Below are 12,543 nucleotides of genomic sequence, written 5' to 3' on the forward strand. Positions count from 1 at the left end.
CTTCAAAAAAAAATGTGAAAGATTGTCTAATGTGAAAAAAATGACACGACCTCCAAATATCAACAACTCCTACTGCTCCATCACTCACAGAGGGAGTAAAAAATCTAATTAAATAACCAAAATACACAAACCAACCCAATTTATAATTAAGAATAAAAATGTATAATATATATCCAAAAATTAGCAAACTATGAAAGTAAATTAACTAAAATTAAAAAGAATCTTGTAAATATAAAGAAAATCACTTTCATATTCATACCTGAACGACAACTCGCACTGCAGTTAGCTTCTTCAAGTTTGAACAATTCTCCTCATCCATTGTCTCTTAAAATTAGGGTTAGGATTATAACTTAGAAGGGAATTCACATAAACATCACATCATTGAAAACGAGAGAATATCAAATTTATACGAGACCTTGCCTATTATGTGTGATTCCATACCTTTTTTTTTAGTATTAGATTACATTGGCATAATATATGCAGTTATACATGTGTTACAAAATAAAATCTTAAATTTTATGAAAACACTCTAATAAGATGTCTATGATACATTGATGTATTTTTAGGTGCAATAATATATCAATTTAATTATGATAATGTGTCTCCTTCGACTAACATCCTTAATTCATATTTGTTTACTTTCAAAATGAAATATATTTCAAGCTATGTTAGGACTACTAAGTATATCAATGCATTATACATAAATGGATTTCATAATGATATAATACCAACTACTTCCAGTCAAACGGTTACACATGGAATTTAAGATTTAATGCAGTTTGCGATCAATCATAGTTACCTACCTATTATTATTGAGCTTGACAATAAATCGGTAATGTCTAAGGCAATGACGGATGAAGAGCGTGATATCCCGTATTCACGGTTCATCAATTAGAGCCCTAATTTTATGGAGAGGAACAAAGATAACTTTCCTTTTCCCACAGAAAAAAGGGTTCACATATAAAAATCTTTCATAAAAAAGACAGAAAAAACGAGAAAAAAAAGTTCAGTATCTCAGATGGTACCACAAAATTTTGAAGTCAGTGATCTATGTTCACGATATGCACATTTATAGATTTGATCCGCTAGTATATTTCAAATCATTTGTGATAAGTCTATCATTATAAGCAAACCTCCTCCATAAGAACCCTGCTCAATAGTGTACCCCACTGATGGAGGTTCTCCCTAAATCAATCTTTTCCTTTTAAGAGTGAAAATTTTGGAAATACGAAGACTAGAGTTTTCGAGCGAAAAAAAAATATTCAACCGTGAATAAGAAGAAGATCCTATGATGACGATAATCTAATGTATGCATTATATAAAACAAAGCGCACATATATTCTAACACCTCCTTCTCAGGTTTTGGAGTCGAATAACGGAAACAACCAATGAACTTCCAGTCAACATGGGCTAAAACTAATGGTTCGTCTACCATGAATGAATCGTATTTATTTTGGATAATTCTAATGATATCAATCATTCCAACCAAAGGTTTTCATTTGGTCCTAGGGGTTCAAGGTCATGGTCGTTACTCATGTTTGTATCCAAACAAGTTTCAAAATCAGTTATTTTATTTTACAAAACTCCATCAACTGTTAATGGGGAGAATGTGATTAACACTCTCATAAATTCGAAGCAAAATATCCAAGTGCGAAAATACATTGTTGGTAACTTTCGTAGGTCGTATATTACCATAAACAATGGTGAAGGATTCGCTCACAAAAACATGGGGCTTGAAAATATGAAAATCCATGGTTACAATGTTTTTGTCTTTGAATTTGTGAATGAAGATGATAGACAAACAACTCCGTAATTTGGACATATATTTATTGAAAATAGATTATTCATAATTAGGACTTGAAATTTTTTTCTTGAGTCTGACTTTGTTGGCGTTGCTCGGTTGAACTTACCAAGTTTGGTATGTCAAGTTTAGTTGCCATATTTTAGTTCCAAAACTCGAAGCTGTGATTTGATTACCAGAGTCAACTTTGTAAGGTCAGACTAGGAACATATAAATGTTGAGATTCACTCTTGTTACTTATGAAGAACCTGAAGACATGTCGGCATCAACGAACACATCATCCTTCAGTTCGACTGAGGTTAGTAACAACAATAACATACTTGACTTGTTCCACTTTTATATTTGTTCTTTCATGTATTGAAAACATAATATACGAAATATAGTTTGTTTACTTGTCTCTAGTATCGGTGATTTGGTTATTCTACTATGATAAAAGTAAGGAAATATATAGTATTTGTTTAATACAACTTGAGTATATGGAGTTACAAAGTACAGTTTATCTATAGGCTTTGTAAGTCGATGTTACACTAAGTGGTAACTTGTTACTATTTAGTGAATTGAACTTCCAGAATGATTCAAACCTTGGGATTACATATGAAGGAATATCAAGTAGACTCACAAATTTATGTTTGTATTAAAAAGAGAACACATGACCGATCCCAATGTAGGCCCGATCCCTGACCGATCATGTTTAGAGTTTAATCTATTTTTACATGTTCGATATGTTTGGTGATCTTAGGGTTTGAAAAACACCAAGATATACATGGATTTAACTTGGAATACTCGTGCAATGTCAACATAGTGATTTGAACGTGTCATAAACTCTTATTACTTAATGTTCAAGAATTTTCTTTGATCCTCAAGGCGAGATCTCGAAACCGAAATATTCAGATTTCTTTTAGATATTCGAATTTATGTGCTCACCATATCCTGTAGTTACATTTATTCAGTTCTGATTGACCTTTTTTTTTTTTTTTTAAAAGTCGTCTAAAAATTTGTTGCAGAAGTGGGTCGAACTCTAGACCTCTAGCGTACTAGGATAGACTCTAACAATTTGGCCACAAGATCGTTGTTGTTGTAACTTCATATAATACTTATATATTCATTTTAATCATTTTTATCAAGTGGCCCAACAATATAAATTCTTTATATATAATTTGACATATGTTGAATTTTGTGTACCGAAATTATATCCCAAAAACGCATCATACACGTACGTATTGAAAAAGCAGGGGTCTAAAAACCACACCCAATGTTTCGTTTAGGCATTCTATATGGACTAACTCCAATATATTTCCAAGAGAATCAACTAGACAGTTAGACTCAATCAAGGAAAATACATCCAAGAGTTATATCTCAATTCCTCAAATCTATCTGCAATCGAACAGATAGAAATCTGTGAGCACGATTAATATGAGAAATAACTTGGATGATAACAAAGACCAATATCCAAGCGTCAATCAATTTCAATCAACAACCAAAGGTTGGATTTACCAATTGATTGAACTACGCACAACCTTTGATATTTCAATTATATAAAAATATAATGCGGAAAAGAAATAACACAGACACCGAAATTTTTTTTAACGAGGAAATCACAAATGCAGAAAAACCCCGGGACCTAGTCCATATTTGAACACCACACTGTATTAAGCTGCTACAGACTCTAGCCTACTACAAGTTAACTTCGGACTGGAATGTAGTTGAGCTCTAACCAATATCACATTGATTAAGGTACAGTCACGTCGGATTCTGCGCACTTGATTCCCTTAGCTGATATCACCCACGGCTAAAAGTTGCTACGACCCAAAGTCAAGACTTGATAAACACATCTGTCTCACACATAAAAGTCTATTGAATAGATAAATCTCTCTCCCACAGAAATACCTACGAGTTTTTGTTCCGTTTTTCGATAAATCAAGGTGAACGGGAACAAATTGAAACACTAGACTCATACTCCCGAAGAAAATCCTAGTAATATCAATTACCTCACAATAATATTAATCGTATGATAGCAAAATAAGATATTTTGGAATCACAAACGATGAGACGAAGATGTTTGTGACTAATTTTTATCTTACCTATCGGAGATTAAATCTCGAGAAAATCTTAGAGAAGATAGTACTCAATACGATAGAACAAAGTAAGATCATAACACACAACTATATAGAAAATAGTTGGGTCTGGATTCAGAATCCCAATGAAGTCTTTAAGTCGTTAACCTATAATGGTTTTAGGAGAAACCTAGGTTAAAGGAGAATCGACTCTAGTCACAAATAGTATCACACAAGAGGTATGGGGATTAGATTTCCCAATTGCTAGAGTTCTCCCTTATATAATCTTCAAATCAGGGTTTGCAATCAATGCTACCTTGGTAACAAAGCATTCAATATTCACCGTTAGATGAAAACCTGATTAGAATCAAGCTAATGTCTTTCAACCGTTAGATCGAACTTAGCTTGTTATACACAAATGAAATGTGACTTCATTTAGGTATGAGTAACTGTACCTAATCTGGTACACATGGTTGGCTCAACAATAGTTAACCGAAGTTATCCATATGAATACTTTCATATAAACCTTGTTCATCTTAATCATAACTAGTTCAAATGACTCAACTAAAACTAGTTCTAGAGTTGTTCAATTGTTTATATTCTCATTAAGTATACAAGACACAATTGAAGCAAAATCGATTTTGAATCTGTCGAATCAATTCATGAACATTATAACCATGGTTTGCAAAATATTGCATTCCTTATTATATAAATATATTATTTCATGAATAAACCGATTTTAGAACATAACCTACTCAAGTATGCGAACGGGTACGCATACTGTCGTACATGACCAAACTCAGTTGAATTCCCGGACTTGAGCTTTTAAGCCGGTACGCATACGAGTATGCATACTAATTAAGTTCCCGGACTTCAACTATCAAACCAATACGCATACGGGTATGCATACTATGGTTCCCGGACTTGGAATAACTTGCAACAGTTAGAATACAAGTACGCATATTGTGCTATATCCAATCAATTGTTAATCGTTCTAAACTCCATGTTAATCATTGAAACATTCTTGAAAGACGGGAATAGCTGTCTCATACAAACTATTAGCTTCAAAGCAATTTTCAAGTGATCAATATATCAATACGAAACACTCCGAATCTACATCAAATGACTGTCTCACACAAATCATGTAAGATGTTACCAGGCGATTTTCACATGATCATCTTTTGACTTTCGTCAAGAATAAAGATGAACTTTGTTAAAGCGAAAGCTTACCAACACATATTTCGAGAAATATGTAAGCGAGTTAAACTCAGCTCGAAATATTAAATGTGTATGATATAAAGTCTATATAGCTATACGACTTTTGTCTCAATGGGTGATAGAATAGAAATAGACTTCTGAGTGATAGATGAGTTCAAGTCTCCACGTACCTTTTGTTGATGAAGTTCCACAAGCTCCCTTTAGTAGTTCTTCGTCTTTAATCTATGAACTCCGTGAAGTCAAAAGCTCAACTACACATTTTATCCTAATCCGAGGCATAGCTATAAGTAGACTACAAATCAAGACTTATAGATTTGGAAACTAAACTAGACAAACAAGCTTGATATAGCACCGATTGAGAGTTCGACCAAGAAGTTCTCTAACACGTATGCATTCTGAATTACCACCGTATCGCGAACTGTTGACCGGATTATTGGCCGAATTTGATTTTAAGAATCTGAATAATAGTCGTATGTATGTCGTTCCGTACGTTTTCCATATCACGAATTTCTAACTAGCGTACCAAGTACACCAACAAAATTTCAATAACTAGATCATTCTTGGATGATTCAAATTCAACTTTGAGAGATTCTTGTTCTGAATTAGATACAAGTTCATCTCAATGTTCTTCAATTATCTAGTTTTTCTTGAAGTACCTTTTTTCATTCACGACCTTTAGAGATTTCTTCTTTAAGACCTAGTATTTGTTTTAAGATAATCCCTTGCACCAATAGAATCAAGTTGGTTTTGCAAGTCTTTATTCTCACTACGATGTCTGTCATATTGAATTTTCTAGCCGAATAAAGAGATTTCAGTTTTAGAAAGTTTTTGATGACATTCCTTAAGAAGTTTATTAGAAGTTGTATCTTCATGGAACACTTCTTCGTCAGAGTCAGAATCTGTGTCCGAAAGGCATCTTCCAGAAGCTAATGCAAGCTCACTTGTATACTCTGGATAATAATAACTGTCAGGCATATCATCAATATTTTGGAAAGTTTTAGTGTATGCTGGTTGTCTACGGTCCCTGCTAGGGCATACAGAAGATAAATTCCCGATCTCACAATAGTTGAAGCATTGGAAAATATAATCAACACAGGTCCAAGGCTTATGATCAAGAGATGTTGTATCTTTAGTAAAATCTCTTTTTCGTGTTTCTCAAGATTTTTCTGAATTGTCGTGGAGTATCATCCTTAGTTTCTGGCATAGTATTTATGGAGACTACTAAGGGGAGCTTGTGGAACTTCATCAACAAAAAGTATGTGGAGACTTGAATTCATCTATCACTCAGAAGTCTATTTATATTATATCCTATTGAGACAAAACTCGTATAGATATATGTACTTTATATTATACACATTTGATATTTCGAGTTGAGTTTAATTGGTTTAAGTATTTCTCGGAATATGTGTTGGTAAGCTTTCGCTTTAACCAAGTTCATCTTTATTCTAGACGAAAGTCAAAAGATGATCATGTGAAAATCGCCTGGTAACATGTTACATGATTTGTGTGAGACGGTCATTTTATATAGACTCGGAATGTTTCGTATTGGTCTATTGATTACTTGAAAATTGCTTTGAAGCTAATAGTTTGTGTGAGACATCTATTCCCGTCTTCCAAGTATGTTTCAATGATTAAGATGGAGTTTAGAACGATTAACCATTGATTGAAAATAACATAATATGGTACTTGTATGCTAATTGTTGCAAGTTATTCAAAGTCCGGGAACCATAGTATGCATACCCGTGTGCGTACTGGTTTGGAAGTTGAAGCCTGAGAACTTAGTATGCATACCCGTATGCGTACCGGATGAGAAGTTCAAGTCCGGGAATTCAACTGAGTTTGGTCACGTGACAATATGCGTACCCGTTCGCATAGGGAAAAATATCGTTTGGTCCTTTTTTAGGTGGGCCCATGTCTGTTTGGTCCTTTGGGAAAACGCCTTTACTGTTTGGTCCATAATTATTTAAAAATATTAAATTAACCAAAGTACTCTTCCGTGTTAATTTCAACTTATCTTTTTGTAGCAGTTCATTCTGCCTGATGAAAACTGTACACTTCATTATATACTATAAAACAGACTTCATTCTAGAAATGAACTCCTAATAAAAACCTATACAAATCAGACTTCATTTCAGAAATGAACTCCATATAAAAACCTAAAAAATAGACTTCATTCCAGAAATGAACTCCATAAAAAACCTATACGAATCAGACTTCATTCCAGAAATGAACTCCGTATAAAACCTATACAAATCAGACTTCATTCCAGAAATGAACTCCGTATAAAAACCTATACAAATCAGACTTCATTCCAGAAATGAACTCCATATAAAAACCTAAACATACAGACTTCATTCCAGAAATGAACTCCATATAAAAACCTAAAAATACAGACTTCATTCCATAAATGAACTCCATATAAAAACCTAAAAAAACAGAGTTCATTCCAGAAATGAACTCCATATAAAAACCTAAAAGAAACAGAGTTCATTCCAGAAATGAACTCCATATAAAAACCTAAAAAAAACAGACTTCATTTATGGAATGAACTGCAGCATCATCATCTTCGTCGTCTTCAACAGCAGCAGAAATAAATTCTTCGTCATTCAACAGCAGCAGCAACATCGAAAATCTTTTTTATTATCTTCGTTTCAATCTTCATCTTCTTTGACATCAGCAACAATAACAGATCTTCATCTTTTTCATCATCTTCAAAAGAAGCAACGGGAAAAAATGACGAAAAAACGAAAAATCATCGTCGTCTTCATCATCGTCATCTTCATCTTCTTCATCATCATCAGCAGCAGCAGAGACAAAAAAATCAAGAAAAATTCATTAAGAAATCGTCTTCATCATCTCCACCATCTTCAACAACAAAGAACAACAAACACAAAGAAAAAAAAATACAAATCTTCATCGTTTCATCATCATCTTTATCTTACACACCATCGTAATCAGTAGCATAAGAAAAAAGAAAAAAGAAGAAGAAGAAGAAGTAGATCTAAAAAGAAAAAAAAAGAGGTGAGAGAAAATAAATCTGCAAATTATTTTCTTCTCTCCTAATAATGAGTATATATATGGTACCCATTAAAAGGGTATTTCTGCCACTACCATTTGAAAATTACATTATCCATGACGTCACCCTAGGACCAAATCATAATTTTTAGGACAAAACTATAATATATTTTACCAAAAAGGACCAAACAGACAGTTGACTCAGTCGACTGGACTAGACTCTATCTAATATATTGTTCTTAGGACCATATGGTATTTCCTACGTTCGCATACTGGCGAACCCATACCAAGTCTGGAACTCTAAGTATGCGTACCCGTTTGCATACTTGAGTGGGTTAAGTTCTAAAATCACTTTGTTCATGAACTGATACATTTATATATTAAGGAATGCAATCTTTTGCAAACCGTGGCTCTAATGTTCATGAATTGATTCGAGTGAATCAAAATCGATTTTGCTTCAATTGTGTCTTGTATACTTTTATCAGAATATAAACAATTGAACAACTCGATAACTAGTTTCATTCGTGTCATTTGAACTAGTTGTGGTTAAGATGAACAAGGTTGATATCAAAGTGTTCATATGTCTAACTTCGGTCTACTTTTGTTGAGCCAACTATGTGCACACGTTTGGGTACGGTTACTCATACCTAAATGAAGTCACATTTCATTTGTGTATAACAAGCTAAGTTCGATCTAACGGTTGAAAAATATTATCTTACCTCTAATCAGGTTTTCATCTAACGGTCAATATTGAATGCTTTCTTACCAAGGTAACATTGATTGCAAACCCTGATTTGAAGACTATATAAGGGAGAACTCTAGCAACTGGGAAACCTAATACCCACACCTCATGTGCGATACTAGTTGCGACAAGAGTCGATTCTCCTTTAACCTAGATTTTTCCTAAAACCATTATAGGTTAACGACTTAAATACTTCATTGGGATTCTGAAGCCAAACCCAATTATTTTCTCTGTGGTTGTGTGTTCTGGTCTTACTTTGTTCTATCGTGTTGAGTACTATCTTCTCTAACATTTGCTCAAGATTTAATCTCCGATAGGTAAGATAAAAAGTAGCCACAAACATCTTCATCTCATTGTTTGTGATTCAACAATATCTTGTTTCGCTTTCATATGATTAAGATTATTGTGAGGTCATTGATATTACTAGGATGTTCTTCTGGAATATAAGATTGGTATATCAATTGGTTCCCGTTCACCTTGATTTATCAAAAGACGGAACAAAACTCGTAGGTAGTTTCGTGGGAGACAGATTTATCTATTCAATAGACTTTTCTGTGTGAGATAGATTTGTTTATCAAGTGTTCGAATTTGGGTCGTAGCAACTCTTAGTTGTGGGTGAGATCACCTAAAAGAATCAAGTGCACAGAATCCGGCATGGTTCAAGAAGCGTATGGACCGCCGATTGTACCTTAATCAGTGTGAGATTGGTTAATGATCAACTACATTCCAGTCCGAAGTTAATTAGTAGTAGGCTAGAGTCTATAGCGGCTTAATATAGTGTGGTGTTCAAATCTGGACTAGGTCCCGAGGTTTTTCCGCATTTGCAGTTTCCTCGTTAACAAAATTTCTGGTGTCTGTGTTATTTCTTTTCCGCATTATTTTTATATAATTGAAATATCACAGGTTGTGCGTAGTTCAATCAATTAGATAATCCAACCTTTAGTTGTTGATATAAATTGATTGACACTTGGAATCACGAGAATTCTACAACGATTTTAGTAAGGAGCGCTAATTAGGGTTTCAGCATCCCAAACCCTGATTTCGACAAAGTTGTCAGGCACCATCACTACCATTTGATAACCGAAGCTCCAGCGTCATTACCATCGTTTGGTAGCCGAAGTTCTGAAACCAGTTTACACCATTCTGCGGACCGAAGACAGTTTCCACCATTCCACTGACCGAAGCCAGTTTCCTCCATTTCAAGCCGACCAACGCCTACGGCTCCCATTCCAAGCCGACAATCTACATCTCACCACTTCACGGTCTATCCAGCAACATCACAAGTAGAATCTATGCAAGGCCGCCAACACGAGAATCACGAACTCTCCTTACTTCTCGAAAAAGGTTAGTCGGGTATTCTTGACCATCTTTTCACGACTTGTCATTTCGATTTTGACCTCGCCTGTCACCATCTTATGCTTACCTCGCAACAATGCTCCTGTTCCGAGCTAAGCAGGGGACTTAATGTTGATGGTGGTTTTTGGCTTAGGGTTAAAATCGTAAAACCTTACATCTGACATGACGTCACTAGGACCACTAGCGCATTTATTGAATCATTCAACACGCCTACGTAAGAATTACCAGGGTACTTTTTTTTTTTACATATATATGTGTCATGTTCCTCGGTAAAACCCTTAGTATTGACCGACATCACCTTCGTATACCAAACCCTAAGTTCTTACACCACCATGCCAATGGCAAACCATGCCAGCTACGTCTCCGTGCCAAGGCATGCCAACCATGCCAGCCGTGTGCCAATGGCATGCCGTGCCAGCCACATCTCCGCGCCAAGGCATGCCAACAATGCCATCCGCACCACCGTGCCAACCACGTCTCCGCGCCAAGGCATGCCAACCATGCCATCCGCATGTGCCAATGGCATGCCGTGCCAGCCAATTCTCCGCGCCAAGGCATTCCAACCATGCCAGCCGCACCACCGTGCCAATGGAAAACTATGCCAGCCACGTCTCTGCGCCAAAGCATGCCAACCATGCCAGCCGTGCCGGCCACACCTCCGTGCCAAGGCATGTCAACCATGCCAGCCGCACCACCGTGCTAATGGCAAACCATGCCAGCCACGTCTCCGCACCAAGGCATGCCAACCATGCCATACGCACCACCGTGCCAATGGCAAACCATTCCAGCCACGTCTTCGAGCCAAAGCATGCCAACCATGCCAGCCGCGCCACCGTGCCAATGGCAAACCATGCCATCCACGTCTCCGCGCCAAGGCATACCAACCATGCCAGCCGCACCACATATGCCAATGGCATGCCGTGCCAGACACACCTCCGCGCCAAGGCATGCCAACCATGTCAGCCAAGATTCCATGCCAAAGCCATGACAGACCCGCTACATGCCACTGGATGCCAAAGCGAAAGGTTGCAACAATGAACGACCACCCTTCCATCTGAGATGCAGATCTTAGCCGTCCAAGGTCACCATCCAACGCATGGTAACCTTTGGCCCAACGCCAAAACCCTAGTTTTGGCCACCCCTAAACCGCGCCAAGGCATGACGACCATGACACATGTGCCAATGGCATGTCGTGCCAGCCACCTTGCCGCGCCTAAACCATACCATGCCGGCCTTCCCTTTACGGCTGCCAAAACGAAGGCGTGCGAAAATCAACGACCACCCTTCCATCTTAGATGCAAATCTTAGCCGTCCAAGGTCGCCATCCAACGCATGGTAACCTTTGACCCAACGCCAAAACCCTAGTTTTTACCACCCCAAAACCGCGCCAAGGCATCCCGACCATGCCACATGTTCCAATGGCATGCCGTGCCAGCCACCTTGCCGCGCCTAAACCATACCATGTCGGCCTTCCCCTCACGGCTGCCAAAACTTAGGCATGCGACAATCAACGACCACCCTTCCATCTTAGATGAAAATCTTAGCCGTCCAAGGTCACCAACCAACGCATGGTAACCTTTGGCCAAACGCCAAAACCTTAGTTTTTGCCACGCCTAAACCGCGCCAAGGCATGCCGACCATGCCACATGTGCCAATGGCATGCCGTGCCAGCCACCTTGTCGCGCCAAAACCATACCATGCCAGATTTCCCCTCACGGCTGCCAAAACGAAGGCGTGCGACAATCAACAACCACCCTTCCATCTTAGATGAAAATCTTATCCGTCCAAGGTCACCAACCAACGCATGGTAACCTTTGGCCCAACGCCAAAACCCTAGTTTTGGCCACGCCTAAACCGCGCCAAGGCATGCCGACCATGCAACATGTGCTAATGGCATTGCCGTGCCAGCCACCTTGTCGCGCCTAAACCATACCATGCGGGCCTTCCCCTCACGGATGCCAAAACGAAGGCGTGCGACAATCAATGGCCATCCTTCCATCTTCGATGCAAATATTAACCGTCCAAGGTCACCAACCAACGCATGTTAACCTTTGGCCCAACGCCAAAACCCTAGTTTTGGCCACACCTAAACCGCGCCAAGGCATGCTGACCATGCCACATGTGCCAATGGCATGCCGTGCCAGCCACCTTGTCACGCCTAAACCATACCATGACGGCCTTCCCCTCACGGCTGACAAAACGAAGGCGTGCGACAATCAACGGCCACCCTTCCATCTTAGATGCAAACTTAGTCGTCCAAGGTCACCAAACAACGCATGGTAACCTTTGGACAAACGCCAAAACCCTATTTTTGGCCACTCCTAAACCGCGCCAAGGCATGCCGACCATGCCACATG

The sequence above is a fragment of the Papaver somniferum genome, chromosome 4, assembly GCF_003573695.1.
Source record: "Papaver somniferum cultivar HN1 chromosome 4, ASM357369v1, whole genome shotgun sequence".
Taxonomy (NCBI): Eukaryota; Viridiplantae; Streptophyta; class Magnoliopsida; order Ranunculales; family Papaveraceae; genus Papaver; species Papaver somniferum.